The sequence below is a fragment of the Nipponia nippon genome, unplaced genomic scaffold, assembly GCF_047370975.1.
Source record: "Nipponia nippon isolate SJK-2023a ecotype South Korea unplaced genomic scaffold, ASM4737097v1 scaffold_26, whole genome shotgun sequence".
In the NCBI taxonomy this organism is placed as follows: domain Eukaryota; kingdom Metazoa; phylum Chordata; class Aves; order Pelecaniformes; family Threskiornithidae; genus Nipponia; species Nipponia nippon.
The window spans coordinates 3,150,295-3,177,554 of record NW_028262343.1 but is presented as its reverse complement, the minus strand read 5'-3'; the positions used below and the strand labels follow the sequence as shown (position 1 = coordinate 3,177,554).

The window sequence follows — 27,260 nt, the reverse complement described above, 5'->3', positions numbered from 1 at the left end:
TTAAAAAGTGCCCAATCTGGGCATCACTCAAATAAAAAAATGATGTTGGTGTAATTTAAGCTGAAGAACAGCAAATAAAGTAGAATGGAGAGCATTTACTTTCTTTTTTTTTTTTTTTTAACTGTTTCTCCAGAATAGCAGCTTTATGAAAGAGACCTTTTCCTAAAGGGCCTGTTGTATATTGTACCAGTTAAAAGGAAAGAGCAGTTTGCTCCTTCACTGTGTTACTACTTGAGTCAGTGTCCCCTTGGAAGATGGGTACATCAGCAGTTTAATTGGTATGCTGTGATTCAGTAAGCAGAAGTTTGGAGAGAACTCAGCATTTGGAAAAGGAATGTTGTTCAAATGCTGATGCACATCTAGCTCCAGATGCAATCCCTGTCTGAGGGTGTTGTCTGAAGGTGTCCAGACAGAGGAGCTGTATTGAGGTTTTTCAAATGCCGTGATGCTCAAGTCAGATCTGATCTTCCCCAAAGCACCCACAGTTCTCATTTGGAGGCTTAGCTCAGCTCTCTGTTATTGTTTATTCTGCTCTTCTGAACTGCCCAATATCCTAAGACTTTAATCCACTGAATAAAGTGAAGGAAAATATTTCTCCTTCAAATATTCCCATAATGCTCTAGCTGACTTCTTAACTCCAATGTGGCATTGGGTAACTAAAGTACCTAGCCTCAGGTATCCAGCATCCAGCATAGTAGGCTGTAGTAGGAGTATCATCTCTCTCTTTTATCTGATTAAGTTTCCAGATGATCAAACATCCTGCACATAGTGGATTCAAATTCCTAGAAGCCAATCTTCTATTTTCCAGAGGGATGTGAAGCATTACCTTAGGTCATAAGACATTCTCCATGCATAAGGAACTTCATCCCTCAGAACAGAATTAAAACATATCCCAAGTCAGATACTCTTGGATAAGAGGTTTGAACTTGGCCTCTTCCAGATGAAAGCTGTTAGTAGACAAGGGGTTATCTCAATACATTACTTCGTTAACTTGTTTGTGCCTTAGTTTCCTATGTCACTCTTTCTTTTTTTTCCTGAGGAGTACTTTTTTTCCCCTCAGTCTTTTAGGGATCTCCACTTGTCTTCATGTTAAGGTTCAAGCTTCTTAAATTACTCATGGTACCTGCACTCCCCCGATCTCTTGAGATGGCCCATTTTGAACAGAAAATGAATGCTTTTAGCAAACAAAATCTTTTTGCTTTCTGGGCAGAATATACAAAAAAAATCTGCTTATTGTTATTCCTTCTTAATATTTTTTCAAAAGAAAACCCCAGTAAGATTCCAGGTCCACATCTGTCAAGCATATACACAGACCAGAACCAAGCCACCAAACAGTGAGCTGCTGAAAAAACTTGCTTGCAAGATTTTCTCAATGCATTAAGCTGATATAAAAAGTTTCCACCTAACCTGGACACAATTAATTACACCATCAGTAAAAACAAACATCATTTTTCCAGTCAAACTTTATGAGTTAAGGCAACTCCACTCATTTCTGCTTAGTAAGGATCCCAAATTGTTTTGCAAGTATACTGGTTTTGTCTTAAATCCTATCCGTGCAAATAGGCAGAAACCAATTAGCAGTTTATTAGTGTGCTAAGGTGTTAGTAATTCTAATTATATAATGAATCAATGTTTCTGTATTAACCTTCAGTCACTGATTAAGCAACACACAAGCACAGACTTAACTCCAATTATGGGAACAGTCCACTGAAGTTAGGCACGTGTTCAAGCATGTAAATTATATAATGTATGTCATGTTCAGTGTAAGAGTTATAAAACCAAAGGCACTCTGAAGCAAGGAAAAATTCAGGCTGACGTGTCCTACTGTTGTAGCTTTTCAAAAGGTACAGATACTTCCATTTCTGTTCCTGCCCCCACTACTGTGTTGGAAGTTAATTGATAAGTCAAGCCAGAATAGCCTTGTGGGGAGAGCAGCAAAGAAAATTGCTGCAGGTCCTAGAGCGGAGCATTAGTTAGCAGTGCAAAGCACGCAGCATAATGGTGAGAGAAGAGAGGTGCCCAGGCCTCATGTCTGCTTGGAGCCCCTTGCATTGCCATCGTGGCTCTGAGCCATCCATGTATCGGAGTAAGCTGAGCAAGGAGTGCCCTAAGCCTGTAGCATGGTAAGTAATGAAGAGGGTACTCTATAAAGAGCTCTGTCTGAATTTGGAGATAAGCAGTATATACTTCTCACTGAGTTTTCAGGCCTCCAGCCCATGAAGAAGACAGCTGAGCTGAGCAGTGCCTACAGAGCAGTCACGTCTCTGGTTAACACCAGGCTGGGCCAGATGCTTTCAAGCTGACCCAGCAGAGTTCACCACCACTGATGGTAGGGTCTGCAGTCTGGTCAGCCTTGACACAGGCAGCATGATTGCTTATAGGGTTTCTGTACTACCACACTAGCAGCCTGCCCATATTCATCCCCCCCAAAAGGGGGGGATGAAGTCAGTGATTCAGAGTTGAGAACAACAGTACCACCTTGCATATGTCTTTTCCTTGTAAAAAATGACTGAAGCAGGCAAGTATTACTTTTTTTCAAAATAGAAGAGCCAAAAGATTTCATCTTCTCCAGTAAGTGATTCATTCTGGCAGGTTTCAGCCCATATGCAATTGCAGTTATTTAAAGATAGGTATGTATCAGGTATTTGATGTATCAGAGAGTTTTATTGCCTGCCTTTATAGCACTGCCATTTCTTGGGGCTGTCCTTTATTGTACCAATCAGTGACCTACTAAATGGTACCAGATTAATGAAGTACAGCAAATTCACTGTTTTAAAAGCCCTGAACTTGACAGAAATCCTCATGTGAGAAACACATTTTGAACTAAATAACTCATTTTAAACATGCTTTTCTTATGCCAGTGAAAGCTAGTACCTATTAGAGAAAAAAAAAAAAGTACAACTCTTATTCAGTACTTCCTCTTTGCCTTGTCTGTTTCAGCTCTATTTTCTCACCTTGATATTTTTGGGGTGGGAGAATTTGTCTCCACTACTGTATCCACTGGAGAATTTGTGACCTAGCTGATGTTCTTACCAAGAAGTAAGAATGGGATGACTAAGATCAAAAGCAATTTCCTCTGTGTCACTGCTGAAGGCACTCTTTATTGTCTTTCAGAAGAGGAAGGAGAGGAAGAAAGCCTCCTTAAATCTGTGGACAGTCTTTTATCCACTTACCTAGTAAAGCATGATACAGAGGACCACTGAGTTCATCATGTGATACCCCCTCACTGGGCTGTGAAGCCCCTGAAGGCACTCAAGCACAATACTGCTCCCCGTGGAGATTAAGTGGTTGAAGTATGCAGATGCCTGTGCCTCCCAGACCCTCAGAGTCTGGCCCCTTGCCCATGTTTCTGATGTTTCTAGGTCTCTTCCACCATGGCTCCCTAATCCTGCTGATATGGGAGTACAGTTAGCACACTCACTGCCTCCATCAGTTGGGTTAGCAGTCTGTCTATCAATAACCCACAGGTGGATGAGCTTCATGGTAGCATGGTGCATCTCTGACATCTCCCACCCCAGAGTGTCCTTCCAACCCCAAAGTGGTTGGCTGCAGATCTGCAGTCATTTGGGTCTTCAGTTTCTGGAGCAACATGTATAGGTGTGGGCTTCCTCAGATGTGGGAGGTGGTATTGGATGGGGGAAGCTCTTCACATAGTTCTTGGGAGTCTGCACCATGTAGGAGTTGTGGAGCTGCTGATGGTCGTCCTGTGTCTGCCAAACAATGCAATTTCATCACTTTGCACCAACACTCGCCCTCCTGAAATGCCACCGACAATGGCAATGTTTCAGTGGAAACACATCTCGCCTCAGCCACATCTGTTTGTTTGGCTTTTATTCCTCTATCACCAGCACCCTCTGGTTTTGCAGGACAATGTGGATCCCAAAAAATTCTCTTCAAAGGACCTTTTTGGTGAGACTGTCCCATGATATGAATACTTAAGCTGTAATCACAAGGATCTCCTCACCAGATCTGTGGTTCTTTCTTCCTGCTATTAACTCCCTGCACTGAGCAGCATGCTGCAGAAACATAGGTGTATATGAGGGCAGGTGCAGTGCCCACTGCCTGTATTGGTGGCACAGGAAAGCTTGCCATTTTCCTTTCCAGACCAAAGTTATCACAGGTATCTTGTATGTATGCTTTTTTTCTAGACAATTATTTTTCTTTCATAGGCTCAAATCAATTGCTTCTTTGACAATAAAATAAAAAATAAGTAAGAAAGATGCTTATTAAATCTACAGCTGGTAAGAAGCATTGTGAGGCTGCCAGGCATTGCCATTTTGGGGTCATGCAATATAGTAATTTACTCTGTGGCTGTAGCCACCTCATGATAATCTTTCCCAGTCAGCAGTCAGAATATCCTCTCTGGAGGCCTACTTCAGTGCCTCAGAGATATAATAACTACTTCCATTTAATGAGATACGAATTTCTCAGGAGCTGGTCTGAGGCCCTGGAAGTTGCTCCTCAGCCATGCCAGGAGCTAGAGGGCATCTCAAAGCTCAGCAGTATTTACTCAAAGCATAAAGAGTGTTTTTTAGAGTTTGCCTTCTCTAGTGTGAATATACAGCAAAACAAAATCAAATCAGCCTTCCCTAAACAAGCCTCAAGAGCTCGCCAGACCATAAACCATGATCATACAAGTCTCTCCCTTTGGTGGAACAATATGAACGATATACCAGAACTGTTAATTTTATTTTTCATCAATTCTGGAAAGCATTTGGGTGTCAGAGCAGTAAACAGCAGGCTCAGATGCAATGCTGAGTCTATTTCAGCTCCCTAGAGGAATGAGGTGGGATTAGTTTTTATGTAAGCATTCACATCACAGTTACTTGTTACTAAACGATCAATATACTCTTGGAGGAACTTGCACAACCTAATTTGAACACCTATTTTAGTGCCTAAATTGGGGATGTAGACTTGGGCTCATCCCCTCCAATCTTTAATCATCTGGCTGAGGCGATAAGGCTGGGAATATAAGTGCTCTTGGCTCCCTGCAGAGTCACTAAAGGGACTGGGGTAGAACCTGCAGAGGACAAGTTGGCCCAACTGAAAGCTGAATCATCCTCTCAGTTACCACCTCTCTCCACTCACCCCACACATATCTGGAGGCAAACACACTTCTAACTTAGGCATCTCAGTCAAGTGGGCCTTGCATCATCCATATAGCTCTGTACAGCCAGTGGTGATGTATCAAGGGCATGCCTTTAAGTGCTTGTCCTCGGGATCAACGCCACAAATTTGTGCCTAAATCTTAACCATTATTATGTATTAAATCTGCCAGATGCAAGTCAATATATTGTCTCACTAACAATCTCCTGTCTTGTTGTTGACAAGCCTTCTCTATGGTCTCCTTAAACTAGCACAGGTTAAATATATACAAACTATTTTAAAATAAGAAGCTTTAAGGAGAAGGAAATTCAAGCCTCTATTAATGTGGCAGAATATATATTTAACTCTGCTCCATGCAAGCAGTGAGCTAATTGCTGTGGGAGGAGCAGCACCATAGCAGCTACTTGCTTTTCATATGAACAAAGTGCAAGGAGGGAAGGCTCCTGGGCAGGACCTCAGACAAGACACTCTCCCGTGTGCCAAGTCTCTGTCCTGAGCCCAAGTATTCTCAGGAGCTGCAGCACTGAACTTGAGATTTAAGAGAACTGCAATATGAGGACTGAGGAGGCTTAGGGCACTTTTTGAGGCGGTAGAGCAACCAAAGGTTGTGGAAATGTCCCACAGGTTGATTCAGAGCATCCAGGTCAGGAGCTTCACACTCTTCTCTGAATTTTCAGGAAAGTCAAAGGGAGAAGCCTGACTTTAATCTGCATGAATGTGCTTCCTGATATGTTCACATATCTCTGGAGTGTCCATTTCTCATATGAATCTTGATTTTTTTTTCTGTCATCTCATGTTCTATGATCTGTAAAGGATGGAAAGTCCTTGAATGTAGGGCCTCACTTCAGCTATTTCTCCCCATGGACATGTATGGTATGACATTTATGGATGCAAGCTTTTATGTGCATGCTTACATGGATGGGAAGTCAGCTAGGCTGAGGACACCTGGAAGTGTGTCCCTACTCTGAGCCCATTTTCTGCCTACACCCCTTTTCCTTTTTGGCTCTCCCCTGATGATTTCACTCCGATACTATTTTTGGTTTTTAATGTCTTTTCTCCTCTTCCATCCACTCCTTTCCTTTCATTCACCTCTGTTTCTTCTCCAAGCTCCCTGAACACCTTTGTTTCCCATGCAGAGGTGGCAGCATAGGGGTTGCTTGTCTATTTTTATTTCCCTTTTGATTTTTTTCGCCCTCTCTCCAGTATGTGTTTTTCTTCTTTTAGTTCCCCCTTCTGAATCATTTTTCTGTTTTGGTCTTTTCAGAACCTTTATCCTCTGAATCGTCTTTGCTCTTGACTATTCAACACCCTCTGGGCTGACTCAGCCCAGGCTGTGTGGGAACTGATTGGGACTGAATCAGCAGCTCAGTGCTCAGAAGGGAATTAACATTCTATTTACTCTGAGATGATTCCTGTCTCTCCACCTCGATCTCTGGTGACCATTTTCCAAATAAAACTATTTATTATCCTCAGATATATGAACAGGCAGAGTGGTAGACAGGGGCTGGAAAAGTTGCATTAAGGCAGTAGGTGGCTGAAACCATTAAAAGTTTCAAGATGCAATAGCTAAAATTAGTCCAAGTGGAGAGAAGATTAGCCAGGAGACTTAAGGGTCCTACGCAGCAGGTGGTCTGTTTCCAGAAATCAAAATGTTCTAAAACCCAGCAAATATCTTTCACATTCAAGTGTTATTTTTATTCAACTCTAGTTACAAAAATGGTCTTTCCTCATGCAGAAGTATCACAAAGCAGTAACAGCAACAAGTTCATATACAGGGTGGGAATTTTTATAGTATACAGAAACATTTCGTGATAAGGTTTTGAAGTATAGTTTCTGAGTACTTCATTTCCAGCACAAAGGCCCTTTTCAGATATGTATTCGGAGCAGCCAAAGGATGAAAACCACAGTACATGCAGAAACTATTCTTCAGCAAAGCCAGATTCCTCTGCCTCTGCCTCTGGGGAAATACTCTTGTTAATAGGATACTTACTAATTCTTTTTCATAATTTAAAATAATTGTACTGCCTGCTGTTCCCACTACATTGGATGCCTGAATATGTGGTAGTATACTGTCTACCATTGACAGGGGGATAAAACAGGAGCTAGTCTATAAACATCAAGGTCTTACAATGGCATAAAGGGGATATAAGCAATCAGAGGACTGATTCTGCAGGAGAGGGAGCAATTTCTGAATGGCTATTTCTCTAATGGCTGCAGTCCAAATTTGACAGATGCACCTTTAGATGAAACTGTGAGGTCTTTACCTTGTTTGAAATGTGATTGAGTCCTGAGGGAATTGGCTGATGTAGTTGCCAAGCCACTCTCCGTGATATTTGAAAAGCCATGGCAGTCAGGTGAAGTCCCCGGCAACTGGAAAAAGGGAAACATTGCACCCATTTTTACAAAGGGTAGAAAGGAGGACCCTGGGAACTACCGACCTGTCAGCCTCACCTCTGTGCCTGGGAAGATCATGGAACAGATCCTCCTAGAAGCTATGCTAAGGCACATGGAGGACAGGGAGGTGATTCGAGACAGCCAGCATGGCTTCACCAAGGGCAAGTCCTGCCTGACTAACCTAGTGGCCTCCTATGATGGAGTAACTACATCAGTGGACGAGGGAAGAGCTATGGATGTCATCTATCTGGACTTCTGTAAGGCCTTTGACACGATCCCCCACAATATCTTTCTCTCTAAATTGAAGGATATGGATTTGATGGGCGGACTGTTCGGTGGATAGCTAATTGGCTGGAGGGTCACATCCAGAGGGTAGTGGTCAATCGCTCGATGTCCAGATGGAGAACAGTGACGAGTGGTGTCCCTCAGGGGTCCGTACTGGGGCCAGTGCTGTTCAATATCTTCATCAATGACATAGACAGCAGGATCGAGTGCACCCTCAGCAAGTTTGCAGATGACACCAAGCTGAGCGGTGCGGTTGACACGCCTGAGGGACAGGATGCCATCCAGAGGGACCTGGACAAGCTCGAGAAGCGGGCCCGTGTGTACCTCATGAGGTTCAACAAGGCCAAGTGCAAGGTCCTGCACCGGGGTTGGGGCAATCCCTGGTATCAATACAGGCTGGGGGATGAAGGGATTGAGAGTAGCCCTGAGGAGAAGGACTTGGGGGTACTGGTAGATGAAAAGCTGGACATGAGCCGGCAATGTGCTCTCGCAGCCCAGAAAGCCAACCGTATCCTGGGCTGCATCAAAAGAAGCGTGGCCAGCAGGTCGAGGGAGGTGGTTCTGCCCCTCTACTCTGCTCTGGTGAGACCCCACCTGGAGTACTGCGTCCAGCTCTGGAGTCCTCAGCACAGGAAGGACATGGACCTGTTGGAGAGGGTCCAGAGGAGGGCCACAAAAATGATCAGAGGGATGGAACACCTCTGCTATGAGGAAAGGCTGAAAGAGCTGGGGTTGTTCAGCCTGGAGAAGAGAAGGCTGCAGAGAGACCTTATTGCAGCCTTTCAGTACTTAAAGGGGGCTTATAAGAAAGATGGGGACAGACTTTTTAGCACGGCCTGTTGTGATAGGACAAGGGGTAATGGTTTTAAACTAAAAGAGGGTAGATTCAGACCAGATATAAGGAAGAAATTTTTTACAATGAGGGTGGTGAAACACTGGAATTAGGTTGCCCAGAGAGGTGGTAGATGCCCCATCCTTGGAAACATTCAAGGACAGGCTGGATGGGGCTCTGAGCAACCTGATCTAGTTGTAGATGTCCCTGCCAATTGCAGGGGGGATGGACTAGATGACCTTTAAAGGTCCCTTCCATCCCAAAGCATTCTATGATTCTATGATTCTATGGCTGAAATGAACTTGTTCTCTTTTGTTCCCCTCAAAATGACTGTAATCAGTCCAAGTGGCTCAGAAGCAATGAGAAAAAGCAGAACCTTGTCATTTCCCTGAGTTTTTAGGCTTAGAGAACAGGATGATCATCCATGAAAAACGCTTCTTGAAAATTCAATGAGACTTTTGTGCTTCACTCTCTGTGCTTTGCCCCAGTTGAACACATATCCATGGCTGGCCTGTAATTACAGTACTGCCAAATGAAACAAATTGAAGGGAGAGTACAAAACATAATATCAAAACTGGAGTAGAAAGCATTTGCTTTGAGGAAGCATCCTTTGATTTGGGAGATGGAAGGGCCAAACCCTTATTTAGGAGGATATGCCTCAAAATATTCTCCCTTTGGGCATCTGGTAAACAAGTTTTTAACCAGTCCAAACTGAAATGGTCTTTGAACATTCTAGAAGTAACCCTTCTTGTAAATACACTGTCACAGGCCTGCCACAGAAGAATGGCGAGAGATCAAAGACAGCATAAATTGCTAATAACCCAATTACTTGAAATAAAAATGTACCACCAGAGAACTACTTGTTTGGCTTCCTCTTTCAAAATGATTCCCAGGTGATTATAAAGCACCTTAAGAGACATGTGAATACAGAAGAAAAAGACGAAAAGATGTTTTGGGTTTTTGACAAATTTTGTGGTGCCCACCAAGGCAGGTAATATACTGACTTCAAGAAAAGTTTAGCAGAGAGTTGAATGAATTACTGGTCCTTCAGTTATCACTTGTGCATCATTAGAGGGGAGGAAAGAGAAATATTCATTTTTTGAAGCAGACAAATAATTTCTTACAAGTCAAACCCATTTCAATGAGTTTTACATTTAGGAGGCTAAGGTTTTAGTTAACAACAACTGAGCTTTACAGAGCCATCTCTAGAGAAGAACAGTTCAGCTGTTTATAAGCATGCTGCCCTGCTAAGCAAATGTCTGGAAGGCCAGAAACAGAATATATTTTAGGGTCAAGAAAATACACAGTCAGACCTGAGTCCTTTAGTGCTCATTCTGCTTTGACTTGCTGCAGCCATAGCAGAGGCAGTGTGATGGGGACGGTTCACAAAACTCCACACAGGTCTCCTGAGGCCCACTGTCTCAGATCCCAGTTGGAGGCAGGGACATGTGTGTAGCCAACTAAGAAGCAGCAACTACCTGCGTAACATTTTACTGGGGCTAAAGGTCCAGGCTACGCAGTGCAAATACGAATCCCCCATCTCTTCCCAAGGGCTCAAGTTCTGTCAGCACAGAGCCTGGCCTGAATAAAAAGTGCTTTTCTGGGGCCATTCAATGACGAGTGGGATAAGAGAAAAGTCAAATGGAGAAATAAATCTGAGCTCCACTGGTGATGGCTGCTGCTGCCTAGAAAAGAAGAGGGGCACAAAAGAAAAAGAGGTTTAGGCTGTGCAGAGGGGAAAGGACAGCATCATGGAGACTAAAATATCTTTTTATGCACCTGCAGCACTGGGGCATAAAAGAGTCGACTGCCAGATGGCCCATCCCAAGCCTCGGGAACACATGCTATGCTCCACACCAAGATTCCCAGCCCTGTGGAATGGCAGAGTAATTGCAAGGTCACTCCTGTCATGCTATTTTTCAGCAAAGGAGTGAATTCATTTTCCCAAAAAGATGATCGGGACTGACTCAGACTGCCTGGTATTTGAATGATATTGGGAAGCTGATCTCTGTAGAATCTAATGACTTCAGTCATTAGCATAGTGAAGGTATTTTTTGCTACTGTTCCTGGCATGCACTCAGAAACATTACCATACCACCAAAATACTTAAATAGTACAATTTGCTCAGAGTGGACTTTCAGATGACAACAGCTGGAACCAACCAAAAACTATTAGAGACTCATTTAATAGGTGCAATTCCTGGCCACTGTCACTGTCCTCAGCTAAGTGACCCATCTAGATACTGACTTATTCCTCAGATCTTTCAGTCTGTGTCTAACGGAAAAGAGGGTGAGACTGCTGGCATCTCCTCTGCATGGTTTTCCTTCTGGAACTATCACTCAGTGTCTTTTCTTGTATATCACACACTGCATGCTTTTCAAGCACTGCTGTGTCCCACTCCAAGACTGAGGCACAGATAAAGGAAATAGGATATGGCTGGAACATCATCTTCTGGCTAATCCCAGCTGTTGGGTATTGATGGCACCTGGCCACAAGGCTTCTTTATTTTATGTGAAGAGTCAGGCTGGGCCAAGAATGGCAAAGTCACATAGGACCTGGAAAATTACCTTTCCCTCCTCCAATTCTATACAGAACACCACAGTGAGAGCATAAATGTGGATGAACTGCCAGTGAGCTGATCTAGATTTCCCTTTTAATACCACTGAGAGGATATTCTTCCTGTAATCTCATTCATTTCTGATGATAAATTTATTTTTCCAAAATTGTATAGCTCCAGCTTAACAAGATTTTCATACTAGTTCTTGATGTGGCATACCAGAAAGGAAAAAAATGTTGCCCTGTTTTCTTCAAAGTAATTTTTTTCTCACCCTCTACAGGAAAGCAAAAGCTAAATATAGCACAGCTGTCCTAACTGAAAGCCATATTTGTGTAAAATGAAATGAGCTTCTCAACAGCCATCAGAAAGAATACTGTTTTTGAAAACAATAACACCATAGGGTTGGGTTCCTTCTCAGGTGAAGAGAAGCAGAGATAACTCCAGTGGGAAAAGCAAGGATATATATAATCTTGTGTCACGAAAACACTTTCTGTGCAGTTCAACAATTCTGTTGTTCTTGCCATATATTGCCCCCTTATGGACAACAGGTGACCAGAAACAGCAACAAAATGGATTCTCAAAAAAACCCTGTTATTTATAAATGATTTATTGGAAAAGACATGTTTCTCGTGTCAAAAATACCCAGATGGAAGAAGGATTACTGTAAGAAGTAGGAAGTGGAGGCCAGGAGAGTTGTTGTGAGTCCACTGCTATTCCAGAGCAACTTCAATAGCTTGGCTGCTGGAACAGGAGGTTACGCAAGAGCCTGATGACACTAAGTCACAGTGACACAAAGCTACTGGAAGATAGAATCAGAGCCCAAAATGACCCTAACAATAGGAAGGGGGTGCAAATCCTGAAGAACAAGTACAAATACTCTGAACTTAGGCAAGAATAAACAGTTACACATGCATAGGGTGGGAACAATTTGGTTTGCAGCAGTATTTCAGGAATTGCTCTGTAGGTTTTACTGGATCATAAGCTGAACAGCATTATGCTATTGCACAAAAGGCAAACATTTTATGGGAGTACATAAACATAAGTAAAACCTAAGGAAAAAAACTCTTCCTGACTCAGTACTAGATGGCCTCCATTTCTTGTATTAAGCAGTAGATGTCAGGAAAAAAAAAAAAAAAAAGAGCAGATCAGATGGAGAGCATCCAGAGAAGGAAAAGTCTCTGTTCAGAGATGTGGAAAATATAACTTCTGAGAAAATAGAATAAACATTGGATTTAAGCAAAAGAGCAGAGACACAATAATGTAAAAAAGTATCTGCAAGCTGGAAGGAAATAGATCTTTCTGCATGTCACTTGTAAGAAAAGTCACTGCTTATATCATAGCAAGGAACATTTACATTTGGCACAAGGAAAAATTCTGGAGCCACAAGGAACATCAAGTACTAGATTGCTTGTCGGAGAGGTTACAGAATTTAAAATCTTATTGGACAAGAGAACCTCCCAGAGCAAAGCGATGATGAATTCTGAACACCAATCTTCAAGACTGTGGGACTAAATATAGCTCCGAAATGTTGCCACAGAGACCATATAAGATGCTGGTTAAGACTGCCTTAATATTTATAGAAGGAACTCCAAGGCAACTTCTTAATATTTACAGAAAGGACCCTAAGAAGTGGCAGAGCAATGTAAATCACACATCAGAATGGACTTATTAAAGGATAATGAAAATGACAGAAAAACTGAGAGGTATGAGATAAGTTAGCTAGGATGCTATCAGAGATTAGGGTCAGTTTTTAACATAGAGAACATTTGAAACACAGCTGAGAAGCACATTTTTTTTCCTTTTGTCTCTTCTCCATATACAGTGTCTTGTTATCTTGGCAGGGAAGGATGCAGAAGGCTGTAATAACAGGGAAAGAGAAAGAGTATATATTCTTTCTCCTCCAGAAGAGGTGCAAAGTATCAACTTGAGTCCAACTTCAGGCAGTATTGAAAACACAGGACAAGTGTCTCTTTGCCAGTGATCCTGCAGCTGGAGCATACGCTGAATGGACTGTGTTAGACATCTGTGGACATGCCCATTACTCACTGGAAAATAACCATTGCTCCCAATCTGGATCAGCAATTGCTCTTTTCCTTCATCTGTGTCTCTGCAAGGCCAACTCTAGAGCTCTGGAAGAAGATCAGTAGATGCTGCACCTTACAGAGCAGACCTCCTGTGGTAATTTTACAGCTGAGGGGACAGAGCCCCACCACACCAAGCAAGTACTGAGCCTCAACTGGCCCCAGCTCCCCACTAGGTGTATGGCCAGTGTTTCTCAAGGCTGGACTGAGGAACTGAATAAACGTCATTGAAGCATAGAAAGGATCTCTGGTCTGATTGTATGAAGGATGGATTTTCAGAACAGCCTGGGTTCTCACAGCAGGACTCCTGTTGCAGGCCTATAAGCAGTATCCTTACTGAGGAAAGAAGTGAGCCTTTCTCATGTCCCCAGAGCATCGGGGAACTCCGCAAGGCAGTGGCTGGCTCTGAGCTGCGCTTGGTTCAGATAGTGGCACAGATCATGGAATAAAGCCATTGGTATCTTCTTGGACGTGAACATGCTGAGAGCCACCCACTTCACAGTTTCAGCTCTCCTCCTCCTTCCTAGATGGCAGTCATAGCAACCAACTCCCAAGCTGCAAAGGATTTGCTTTCTCCTGAAGAAGCTCTTGGTTGCTAAGCAGTAACTATGTGGGTATTAGACCTCCACAAAATCTTGGGGATCTACCTCACCAGCATGTCATGGTGAAGCTCAAACATCCCACTGAGATGTGATTACATGCAAAGGTTCCATTATAAAGTGCTAATTTTACTGCAGCAGCTTAAAATATTTTTTTTAAAAGGGGTTAGAGAGAAGACTTTTGTTGACAGCTTGGGCAGGTGGATTCAGCATGGTGATCAATGGTATGAAGTCTAGTTGGAGGCTGGTAACTAGCAGTGTACCCCAGGGGTCAATACTGGGTCCAATATTGTTCAACATCTCCATTAACGAGTTGGATGATGGGGCAGAGTATACCCTCAGCAAGTTTGCTGATGACAAAACTGAGAGGAGTGGCTGATATGCCAGAGGTTGTGCTGCCATCCAGGGGGACCTCAACAGGCTGGAGGAACGGACTGAAAGGAACATCTTCAAGTTCAACAAGGGGAATTGCAAAGTCCTGCACCTGAGGAGGAACAAGCTCATGCACCAGTATATGCTGAGGGCTGACCGACTGGAAAGCAGCTTTGCAGAGAAGGACCTGGGGGTCCTGGTGGACACCAAATGGAAGACGAGCCAGCAATGTGCCCTGGTGGCTAAGAAGTTTCCTGGGCTGCATTAGGAGGAGTGTTGCCAGCAGGTCAAGGAAGGTGATCCTTGCCCTCTCCTCAACACTGCTGATGTCACACCTGTGTCCAGTTCTGGGCTGTCCAGCACAAGAAAGACATGGCCATACTAGAGAGAGTCCAGTAAAGGGCCACGAGGGTGATGAAGGAACTGGAGCACCTCACATAGGTGGAAAGTCTGAGAGAGCTGGGGCTGCTCAACCTGGAGAAGACAAGGCTCAGGCAGGATCTCATCACGGTGTACAAATGTCTGGAGGGAGAGTGTAAAGAAGACAGAGCCAGGGTCTTTCCAGTGGTGCCCAGTGACAAGAGGCAATAAGCACAAATGGAAACACAGGAGATTCCTCCTGAACATCAGGAAACATTTTTACCGTGAGAGTGACGGAGCGCTGGCACAGGTTGCCCAGAGAGCTGGTGGAGTCTCCATCTGTGGAGATCTTCAAAAGCCATCTGGACATGGTCCTGGGCGACCTGCTGTATGTGGCCCTGCTTGAGCAGGTGGGTTGGACAAGATGACCTCCTGTATTGGGTTTGCGTGGCAAGGTTTCGGTAGCAGGGGGGCTACAGGGGTGGCTTCTGTGAGAAGATGCCAGAAGCTTCCCCTATGTCCGATAGAGCCAATGCCAGCCGGCTCCAAGACGGACCCACCACTGGCCAAGGCCGAGCCAATCAGCAACGGTGGTAGTGCCTCTGGGATAACATATTTAAGAAGGGGGAAAAAAATAACTGTGCAACTGCAGCTGAAGAGAGGAGTGAGAATATGTGAGAGCAACAACTCTGCAGACACCAAGGTCAGTGAAGAAGGAGGGGGAGGAGGTGCTCCAGGCGCCAGAGCAGAGATTCCCCTGCAGCCCCTGGTGAAGACCATGGTGAGGCAGGTTGTCCCCCTGCAGCCCATGGAGGTCCACAGTGGAGCAGATATCTACCTGCAGTCCATGAAGGACCCCGTGCCAGAGCAGGTGGATGCCCAAAGGAGGCTGTGACCCCGTGGAGAGCCTGCGCTGGAGCAGGCTCCTGGCAGGACCTAGGACCCCGTGCCAGAGCAGGTGGATGCCCAAAGGAGGCTGTGACCCCGTGGAGAGCCTGCGCTGGAGCAGGCTCCTGGCAGGACCTGTGACCCCGTGGAGAGAGGAGCCCACACTGGAGCAGGCTTGCTGGCAGGACTTGTGACCCCCTTGGGGGATCCACGCTGGAGCAGTTCATGAAGAACTGCACCCCGTGGGAAGGACTCACGTTGAAGTTCACGGAGAATTGTCTCTCGTGGGAGGGACCCCATGCTGGAGCAGGGGAAGAGTATGAGTAGTCCTCCCCCGAGGAGGAAGGAGCAGCAGAGACAATGTGTGATGAACTGACTGCAACCCCCATTCCCTGTCCCACTGCGCCACTTGGCAGGGGAGGAGGTAGAGAAAATTGGGAGTGAAGTTGAGCTTGGGAAGAAGAGAGGGGTGGGGGGAAGGTGTTTTAAGATTTGTTCTTATTTCTCATTATCCTACTCTGATTTGATTGTTAGTAAATTAAGTTAATTTTCCCCAAGTTGAGTCTGTTTTGCCTGTGACAGTAATTGGTGAATGATCTCTCCCTGTCCTTATCTCGACCCACGAGCCTTTTGTTATATTTTTCTCTCTCCTTGTCCAGCTGAGGAGGGGGAGTGATAGAGCAGCTTGGTGGGCACCTGGCATCCAGCCAGGGTCAACCCACCACACCTCCAGAGGTCCCTTCCAAATTCTGGGGCTTTCCCACCCCAGACAAGGGGTGAATCCTTCTCCTCCGACGGCCCTTGGAGGAGCCGAATCAATCAGGGTGCTCTGTTTGCTTCGAGGAGGTCACCAGGGTTCCCTGCTGTCATGGTTTAACCCCAGCCGGCAACTAAGCACCACACAGCTGCTTGCTCACTCCCCCCCGGTGGGATGGGGAGAGAATCCGAAGGGTAAAAGTGAGAAAACTCATGGGTTGAGATAAGAACAGTTTAATAATTGAAAAAAAAATACTACTACTACTAATAAACGAAAATAAGAGAGAGAAATAACACCCAAGAAAGACAAGTGATGTAAATGAAAAAAATTGCTTATCACCAACCGACCGATGCCCCGCCAGTCCCCGAGCAGCGGCCCCCCCCCCAGCCAAACTTCCCCCAGCTTTTATTGCTGAGTATGATGTCATATGGTGTGGAATATCCCTTTGATCAGTTGGGGTCAGCTGTCCCAGCTGTTGTCCCCTCCCAACTTCTTGTGCACCCCCCGCCTAATCGCTGGTGGGGTACTGTAAGAAGCAGAAAAGGCCTTGACTCTGTGTAAGCACTGCTCAGCAATAACTAAAACATCCCTGTGTTATCAACACTCTTTTCAACACAAATTCAAAACATAGCCCCATACAAGCTACTATGAAGAAAATTAACTCTACCTCAGCCAAAACCAGCACACCTGTCTGCATTATTGGGCTCTCCATTGCCAGGCCCTTGTGCCCAGGGGCACCAGCCTCTCATCATGGGACCTGATGAGCCTGAGGTTAACCCACCTTGACAAGGTCAGGAGAATATCGTCAATGATGTTCTGCGAAGCAGGCTTTCCCCCTTTGGGGCATTTGCCATCCTCACTGAGTGGCGGTTGGGGGGCAGCCCCAGAGACCCCTGTGATATCACTGGGGGTCACCTGTGACAGCCCCAACCTCACTGCTCTTCAGCAGCTGCATGCTCTGTTCCAGCACATTTGGTCCAGGGCTCCTACGAGTGCACATGCATGGCATGCAAGCTCCATCAGGACTCTGGCCCTCCACAGCAGATCCCTGCAGTGGTGCTACAACCTGTGCTGAAGGCCCACCAACGACTAGCCCGCAGCTGGGAGAAGGGCGTCCGTGGGGAGGGACTGAGGGGCATGGGGTGACATAGCTCCAGGGCCCTCCAATGCCTCCTGCCGTCAGGCTGCAGAGGAGTGCCTGGCCAGCCCTGCAGATGGACCCGTCCTCCACTACAACCTGCTGGCGCTGTGAGCTTGGCTTATTGGCTTCATAGACTTCAAATAAAGATCCAGAAGCTTTTCAGGGCAGGTTTCTTTCAAACCCAAAGCACAAGCCACTGCAGGGAATGCTTTTCAGCCTCCCCCTTCCAAGCACTGGGGCAGGGCTGTCCAAGCCCCTTGAGCAGCTGCTGGGCCACCTGTGCTGAAGACCTGCAAAGCCAGGTCTTCCACTGTGCTTTTCTGACAGCATTTGGCAATGCTGTCAGATACATCTTGAGAGTCAGCATGCCCCATCTACCCAGGCACCTTTGACAGGGCAGTGGACACAGGCTTTGCTCGCATGGGTGCTGTTTTGGTGGTATACAGCAGTGATGAAGCAGCAAGGCCAAGTGCCACCTCTGCATGCGGGTGCATGGTTCTCTGTATTTTGCAAGCTGACAACAACTTGGAGCATGGTACCAGTCATCTTGCAAGCAGCTCTTTAGTCCTCTGTTTGGCCTGGGGGCTGTTACTAGTGCTAGAAAGATGGACCAGAGCAGATCCCTGAAGTAGGGTTGTCATTTCTATGCACCCATGACTGTCTGCCTATAACTCTAAAAGTAGGAAGAGAAGGAGGCCTCTAAGGGACTGCTCCTGCTGATAAAGGGGTGCGGATGTGTAGCTGGGGATGTGGAGAGCAGCCCTATTTGCAAGGAACAGAGAACCATCCCTGCAGGAGGGCTGGTATTGCTGCAGAGCAAGGAGTGAGGACATCAGATGTCCAACAGCCCTCCTGGAAGCACTGGAGGAGGGAGGAGGGCTGGACTGGAGCCATCAAGGAGACCAGTCACCCTCCATGTCAGGAGGCGACTAGGCCCCTTGGGATGGTGAAACTGCAAGATCCTGATATGCCAGCTCATAGCAGGGCCATGCAGTCGGAGGTGCTTTGCTTTAAACCTTGCAGAGCTCTGATGAGCAACCTGCTAGACATGTTGCTGGAGCACAGACCCCATGACAGGCTCATGATTAAGCATGACCCTAACAGCAGAGAGCAGAAAATGATTTAGAAGTGGAGACAGGGAGTCAAAAGACCCCAAATAGACTTCAAATTTACTGCAGAATGAAGTTCATGCACAGTATTTTTTGGGCTGGGGTGATCTATAGCGTAGCCTATGATTCTCATGAGACTCTGTAGGCACCTTGCATGAAGTTACTGTGACCAGCACCTCACTCCTTTCCAGCAAGCACAGGGGATGGCCAAGTTCATGCTCTCCCATGTTTCCTGCTGGGCATGCAAGCAAGGCATGGAGCATCACAGAATCATGGAATCATAGAATCATTACGGTTGGAAAAGACATCGAGTCCAACCGTTAACCTAACTGCCTGGTCCATCCCTAAACCATGTCCCTAAGCACCACATCCACATGCTTTTTGAGTACTTCCAGGGACTGTGATTATACCACTTCCCTGGGCAGCCTGTTCCAATGCCTAACCACTCTTTCCGTGAAGAAATTTTTCCTAATATCTAATCTAAATCTCCCCTGGCACAACTTGAGGCCATTTCCTCTCGTCCTGTTGCTTGCTACCTGGGAGAAGAGACCAACCCCCACCTCGCTACAACCTCCTTTCAGGTTGTTGTAGAGAGCGATAAGGTCTCCCCTCAGCCTCCTCTTCTCCAGACTAAACAACCCCAGTTCCCTCAGCTGCTCCTCATAAGACTTGTGCTCTAGACCCTTCACCAACTTCGTTGCCCTTCTTTGGACACGCTCCAGCACCTCAATGTCCTTCTTGTAGTGAGGGGCCCAAAACTGAACACAGTACTCGAGGTGCGGCCTCACCCGAGTACAGGGGCACTATCACCTCCCTGGTCCTGCTGGCCAAACTATTCCTGATACAGGCCAGGATGCCATTGGCCTTCTTGGCCACCTGAGCACACTGCTGGCTCATGTTCAGGTGGCTGTCAACCAGCACCCCCAGGTCCTTTTCTGCCAGGCAGCTCTCTAGCCACTCCTGCCCCAGCCCGTAGTGTTGCATGGGATTGTTGTGACCCAAGTGCAGGACCCGGCACTTAGCCTTGTTGAACCTCATACAGTTGGCCTCAGCCCATCGATTCAGCCTGTCTAGGCCCCTCTGCAGGGCCTTCCTACCTTCAGGCAGATCAATGCTGCCGCCCAACTTGGTGTCATTTGCAAACTTCCTGAGGGTGCACTCAATCCCCTCATCCAGATTGTTGATAAAGACAGAACCGGCCCCAATACTGAGCCCTGGGGAACACCACTCGTGACCGGTTGCCAACTGGATTTGACTCCATTCACCACCACTCTCTGGGCCAGGCCATTCAGCCAGTTTTTTACCTAGCGCAGAGTGCACTTATCTAAGCCATGAGCAGCCAGCTTCTGCAGGAGAATGCTGTGGGAAATGGTGTCAAAGGCCTTACTAAATTCCAGGCAGACAACATCCACAGCCTTCCCCTCAACCACTAAGCGGGTCACCTTGTCATAGAAGGAGATCAGGTTAGTCAAGCAGGACCTTCCCTTCATGAACCCATGCTGGCTGGGCCTGATCCCCCAATTGTCCCACACATACTGTGTGATGGCACTCAAGATGACCTTCCCCGGCACCGAGGTCAGGCTGACAGGCCTGTAGTTCCCTGGATCCTCCTTCCGCCCCTTCTTGTAGAGGGGTGTCACGTTTGCTAACTTCCAGTCATCTGGGACCTCCCTGGTTGACCAGGACTGCTGGTAAATGATGGAGAGTGGCTTGGCGAGCTCCTCTGCCAGCTCCCTCGGTATCCTCGGGTGGATCCCATCTGGCCCCATAGACTTGTGGGCATCTAGGTGGAGTAGCAGGTCACTGTTACCTCTTGGATTACTGGGGCTTCATTCTGCTTCCCATCTCCGTCTCCCAGCTCAGGGAGCTGAATACCCTGAGGATAACTAGTCTGACTATTAAAGACTGAAGGCAAAGAAGGCATTAAGTACCTCAGCCTTCTCCTCATCCTTTGTGGCGATGTTTCCCTCCGCATCCAACAAAGGAGGGAGATTCTCCTTGGCCCTCCTTTTGTCGCTGATATATTTGTAAAAACATTTTTTATCTTTAACGGCGGTGGCCAGTTTAAGTTCTAGCTGGGCCTATGCCTTTCTAATTTTCTCCCTGCATAACCTAACGATATCCTTGTAGTCTTCCTGAGTTGCCTGCCCCTTCTTCCAGAGATGGTAAACTCTCTTTTTTACGCCTGAGTTCCAGCTAAAGCTCTCTGTTCAGCCAGGCCGGTCTTCTTCCCCGCTGGCTTGTCTTTTGGCACATGGGGACGGCCTGCTCCTTCTTGAATAACATCCAGCCTTCCTGGACTCCTTTGCCCTTCAGGACTGCCTCCCAAGGGACTCTGTCAACCAGGCTCCTAAACAGGCCCAAGTCTGCCCTCCAGAAGTTCAAGGTAGCAGTTTTGCTGACCCCCCTCCTTACTTCTCCAAGAATCAAAAACTTTGTCATTTCATGGTCGCTGTGCCCAAGACAGCCTTCAACCATCATATCACCCACCAGGCCTTCTCTGTTCATAAACAGCAGGTCTAGCAGGGCACCTCTCCTAGTTGGCTCCCTCACCAGCTGTGTCAGGAAGTTATCTATCATCTTCCACACACTCCAGGAACCTCCTAGACTGCTTTCTCTCTGCTGTGTTGTATTTCCAGCAGAGATCTGGTAAGTTGGTCTCCCATGAGAACACAGGCTGCAGGTTGGAGTTGCTGCTTTGTGGAGACCAGCTGTTTTATGTGCCAGCACCTTCTGTACTCTTTCTGCCACCTGATTTGAAACTTGCTGTTCTGTCACTCCCATTTTTTCGTTCCCCTAAGCGTAGAAGCCAGGGGCTGAAAGGGGTGATATAAATTTACTCTGCTGCACCTCTGAAGGGCTAAGAAAGCACAACCGCACTCCAGCGTCATGGTCCTTTTTTGGAGGCTCCCTTAGCAGCAGTCCTGAGGAAGCTGGCCCTGCTGGCAGCATCTGTCTTTGTTCTCACCATTAGCCTCATTTCTGCGGTTTTATTTTCCTTTGTCTACAAACCAGACTGGAAGACTCAGCTGAAACAAGTGGTGAATCAAGGACGGCTGTTCCACAGCTCTAAGCTGCAGGAAATATCCAAAGAACTGGATTACATCAAACAGTAATGTGGGAACTGTTGCTCTGGATTCATTTCAGTGTCACAAGTATGACATAATGTTTGCTTTTCCAATGTATATGTATGCAATCCATTGGGTTCATATAAAGTTTAATTAACTGTACATTAAAAAGAGGAGTTAGATGTGCTGTTACACATATGTTACAGGTTGACAAAAATAAGCCTCTGGTCCTAACATCCAGCACATTTCTCTTGCCTATTAGCTCCTTTCTATGTACAGTAAAAGTCAGCATTCACATCTTCCTTGGATTATGACTCTCTAACATCTCCAAGCTTTTGCTTCCCTATGCTAACATCCTGCTGTCTACACGAGTGGTGCCGGTCATGTTTTTGGATTTTCTGCTTTATTAGCATCCTCTTGAGGGTTACAGCCACAGTGCCTTTTCCTTTAACCCATTACTTCATAACCTTTAATGTCCTGCATAGCCACTGCACTGCAGATTATAGAGCTGCCATGCAGTTTCAAGACGGTATATGAGCAGACCATGTCTACCACCTTAAAACACAGATATCTATCCATAAAAGGCAGATAACTATTTTAAGCTTGAAAAGTTAAAGCTAACCTATTTAACTCAAGATCAAAACTATATTAATTAAGGGAAGAGTTTCACTAATGTGAAGGTCTTAGAATTAATTCTAGTCTTGTTTGAAAAACAACAGTATTAAAGTGATGACAAAGAGCTCTGTATAACTGCTTGGGTTTTCTTGTAACTTGTTTTGCTGTTAGCAGAGATCCTGCTTTTTTTAAAGATGAGGAATACACTACAAAGTGGTTGGAAAGTGAGCATTTGTTTTTTCCTTCTGTGGGGCAACTAGCAGTACAACAAATGCTTCCTTACAGTAGGCCACAACCCCATGGTACTCAGTGGAGTAACTGGGGAAGAGGACTTTTTTTTTTCTGGTAAATTGAATGTGATCTTCAAGGGGCTGAGTTTAAATTCTAAGGCAGTAATTTTTAAACAAAAACAATGAAGTGCAAACATACCTACCTTTGTCCTGTTAACTCAAGCAGAAGATATACTTCAGGCATGATTAAGGCCCAAAGTAGGCTCTTCCAGCATGAATGTTTCTTGCAGCAGAAATACTGTTCAGATGGAATCTTACTGTTGTGCTCTTTCCGTGAGGATTTCCAGGGTCCAGCAGCCTTGGAAAAATAACTGGAAGAAAAGCTGATGGTCTTTCTCCACCATGGATATGCAGGTGTCCTGGGAATCCCACATTTTTGAGGAACTGTCGTCTGATTTATTGCTCCTTAATTGCCCAAATGAGCCACATGTAATCAGCAAACCCAACCTATTCAGGCTCCACTAAACTTACTGAATGTGTGCAAAACCAACTGCAGTGCCATGCAGCAAAGTTGTCTGATTGCATTGCAATCGCAGAACATAGCATCGATTTCTGATGGAGAAGCATATAAGAGAAGTATATGGCCCTGAGCTAAAAATGCAAATTTGAACTTGGGCTCAGTGACACAATGGGCTCTTTTTTTAACCCCCAAGAAATGCCCTGATTTAACTTCCAAAATCTTCTTTTATACTTTAGAGAGCAATGCCCTTTCTGTACCTGGGTAGGCTATTAATATTTGTTCCTGTGTAATTCTGCTGTGACTGAACCACAGAAAATTCTCTACCTATCTCAACACGTTCTTTGCTTTGAAAGTAAAAAGTCCTCACTTTGTACATTAAATACTGATACAAATTATTTCCTAAGCACTAGCAGTCATTTAATAGTTATTTACACTGCTAGTTGCACATCTTGCACATAATATTTTTATTAATACATGTTTCAGGAAAAAAACAAACCTTCATGGGAAAAAGAATGATACTAGTAGCCAGTGTGGGCCACTACCACCAGTGGATGCTGCTGGAGCAGCATGTAAAGCTCCCTCCCTTGTTACAAGGTATTCAGAGTTTATTTTAGTTGTTACTTTTTTTCTGAAGGCTGTACTTCATTCTACAAGTATTATTTTTCAGTAATTTTCTTTTTTTTTTTTTTTAAGATAGCAGAAAGTGGGCAGACATATATCTAAAACACAATTACAGAATTAGGTAAAATAATCTCTGTTAATTTTACTTCAAAATGTAGTTCTCTTCTTCATGGTGCATATGTAAATAAGCATTGTGGGACTACATATGCACCATGCCTTCTAAGCCAGGCTCATGAAGTGATGTGAGACTTTTACAATCTCAGAAGGCTGGGTTATAAAAAGTTATGCTCAGATAAAGGTCTCCTTTGCCAGCCCCAGCATTAAAAGCCACACTAGCTTCTTGCTTGCTCAGCAGAAGCCAGTTCTCTCCTGTACCTGTTGTGGCCGGGGTCCAGCTCTCCATCTCTCACTCCTCAGTAGCACAGTAACAGTTTGGCAGGTTGAAATTCAGCTGACCACTGCATTAATGGTGTATGACAAGCTATGGGCTACTTCCATCTCTGCTTGCAGAACTGTTTCTTCAGGGTTGAGAAGAATATGATTTAGAAATACAGTGTCTCTGTAATACAAGTCCTGAAAAGAAAGGTGTCTTTTCTGCACAAATATTTTCCAGAGTGGAACTGCACTTGAAATTATGCATTTTTTTTTAACTGTTGACAAAATCATTGCAGGGTCTGGGGTGGAGATCTGCTCCATTTCCTTCCAGGTTGTGCTCCTGTAGGAACTGCACTGTGGAGTGGTCCCTGGTCATCAAATGCTACTTTCCGCTATGGCAGAAAATTGGACAAACTCAACACAAAAAATGAAGGTACTTTTGTAGTTCAATCTCTCTTCCACAGCACTTGGCTGGAAGCGGAAGAGATGCTCTCACTTCCTTGCTGGTTGTGTGACTATCTATCTGAGCATATTGAGCTTCTTGAGAGCTAGTAAATCCATCAGCAAAATGACAGTAATGTAATAGTGATTCCATCACAAAATGTAATTTTTCAAATCCAATTTAAACCTCAACATGGCAGAGGTCCTATTTATTATTCTGAAATGAGAATGGTTCAGAAAGATCATAATTTCATGTTATTCTTAAATCCATCTTTACATACATAGTCAAAACCCTGCAGTGCTAATAATAGAAATCATATTTCACACGTGTATATCAGACAATATCACAGTACTGTGGATTTAGCAACAGTTTATTAGTACTGTGCCTTACTGGGCCTATGTCTTACAACAGGCTTAGTGATAACATGTAACTAAAAGTTTCACAATAGTAGTATGGAGGAGGTTTAATGTATGCATTTCTAAAATAAGGCGTCACTAGACCATTTTCAGTACACATTTAAATTTCAGTGACATTTCCCTTTTTAAAAAGAGCTATTGCAAGAGCAAAGTTGTGCATGTATGCGTGCACACCACACACACTGAGGTTCACAGACGCATTGCTAAGTTCCTCCACCTGATGTTGCATGGAAGCATTAAACTCTTTCTGGAGCAGAAAGACCTAAGTGAGATTTGTGGATCAATACTACTGATACTAGCAATATTCCAGTTCAGCACTATTTTGACAGTAAAAATTAATGTTTCTCTCTTACAGTCAGGCCTATATTCTCATCTCAGTGCACAAGGGTTTACGAGCCTAATCTAAAATCCACTGAAGTGAAAAAAAATGATTCCTTTTAATGCAATGTGTTTCAGATCAGTGCAAATATTTATTAACAATACTTGCAGTGTTAGGCATCAGCTTTTGTACTTTCAGGATGAAAATAAACCCCAAATTATCGGTGAACTCTTTTACGGTTCTTTGTATAACTCTTAAAATGTATTGTTATATAATTCTAAGCATGGAATGATGATCAGACTGTGTACATATACTACATAAACCTGTCAGCATTTGTATGAAGTCTTAATTACTATCAGCCAAGCAAAAATCCTTTGCTGAAAAATAAGTCATGCTGTTTTTAAGGTATTTCTAAATGCTAAACTCATCAAGTGCAAGAAAAATACAGTAACTGGGAGGTTTTTGTCTTTCTCTTCTAGTATATGGTTACAAACTACGATGGCCGGAAAAAAAAGGATGCAACAAGCCTCAAAATCTCAATTCATCTGAATGGGAAGTCAGATGGACTGCACTGTACATTCAAGCATTTGTGGACAGTTACTTTCTGGAAAGAGAATTCCTGAACTTGGTGCCACTTCGTGCCCATCAGGCAAATAAAAGATCACAGCAGTTGTACCTCTAATCTTTCCAAGGGCAGGAGAGTGTGCACCATGTGTTATAAGTCCTAGCAGCTTAATTGTGGCTTTCAGGATCTGCTTTCCTCACTAGTATGAATTTTCTCCCTATACAGAATCTTAACTAACTCTTGTATATTGTTTTTTGTTTAGTGTGTACTTTGTCCCATCCCTCCAAACCAGGATGCTCTCTCTAGGCATTTCTTCATCTGGCATGGCTTAATGCAGAACAGATTTAGACATTCAAAGCTCCTTCAAGTGACATTTTCATCTCCAAATAATTTATCCATCTTTCACATAAACAGTAAATACACTTTTTGATACTGCCCCTCCATTAGACTCCTGAAATCTGCTTTACTTTGGGGAGTACAGCTCTTCAGCTGAGCTCAGAAATGAGTCTGGCAGCACAGTCCCCTGTGACAGTAATCTCCAGAGCAGGCACAGCATGAAAAACATTGCCCATCTTCCTTAAGATTAATTTCCCCCCAGCACTCACTGGAGTTCAGCACCACTGGCGTTTGTGAGTTCAGCCCTTGGGGCAGGCAAGACAACAGCCGTACCATGGACATGTGAAGTGCTTGGAAACACAATTTGAACAAGTCAAGGGGGAAAATCAGCATCCTATTCCTCTACTGGCATCAGTGATGCTTAGCCTGCCTATTTCGATGGCCCTGAAACACTACGCCTCACTGACGTGATTCTAGTGCTAGTGTAGATAACAGGAGAGAGCAGGGCAGACTCAGGAAAATGTCCACAAGCCTGAAATTAGAAGCATCAAATCTGTAAGTGCAACGGTAAAAAGCAGTGATGGAAAAAGGGTGATCCACAAGAAGGTCGCTGGCTATTTAACTGTTCACTAAGGTCCCAGGTGACAACCTTCCCTTCACCATTGAAACTACCTACCCAACAAATTGAGGACAAAAACCATAGGGGAAGACTTTTATCGCTTCTATCAAGTTTCCTCATACATGTGTTTCATGACCACCTATTTACAGGTACAGATATTTACTGATGCAGTCAGGTAGCTGTCTGTTAGTCTGGTGTGGGCAGGGTTAAGTAGGTGTTGCATACTCAAACTTTATATGACTGATATGAAGACTAGTCTGGGACTCACTCATTTTGCAAACATGCAGACTTCTAAGTTTCCAAGTTTTCTTAATTTGTGCATTTAAAGAAAAGAGTTGACAAACAATAACACAAAAAATTAATCTGCAGAATGTTTCAGTTGTTGAAATTTTTGCATATTTTTCAAACACATCATCTGGGATTCAGGCTCTGACTGTCCTGGCAAATGATTAAATGATGGCTTTCATGTATTGCAGCGAGAGATGCATTTATTTCATATGCAGGCTCATCATCAACTTTAAAAAGACAGCTAGTACTGTCATTATTTTCACAGGGAAAGTACATTCCCCTCCCTTAATGGTCCTATCTAACAAACCTTCCCCCTTCCCCCCCAAAAAAAGTACTGCTGTGCATATCACTAGGTGCACACTCCA

At 44.8% G+C, this 27,260-nt stretch overlaps 1 long non-coding RNA gene across 1 annotated transcript in view; it reads left to right on the top strand.

Annotated features, from left to right (window-relative positions):
- The window catches only part of LOC148055161 (uncharacterized), a 123,749-nt gene extending 96,621 nt beyond the window's left edge, over positions 1 to 27,128 (top strand). Inside the window, exons 2-3 of the long non-coding RNA XR_015705805.1 lie at positions 24,207 to 24,343; positions 25,567 to 27,128. This is a non-coding gene — a long non-coding RNA (uncharacterized LOC148055161). The remainder of the gene's footprint in view (positions 1 to 24,206; positions 24,344 to 25,566) is intronic.
- Positions 27,129 to 27,260: the final 132 nt, after the last annotated feature.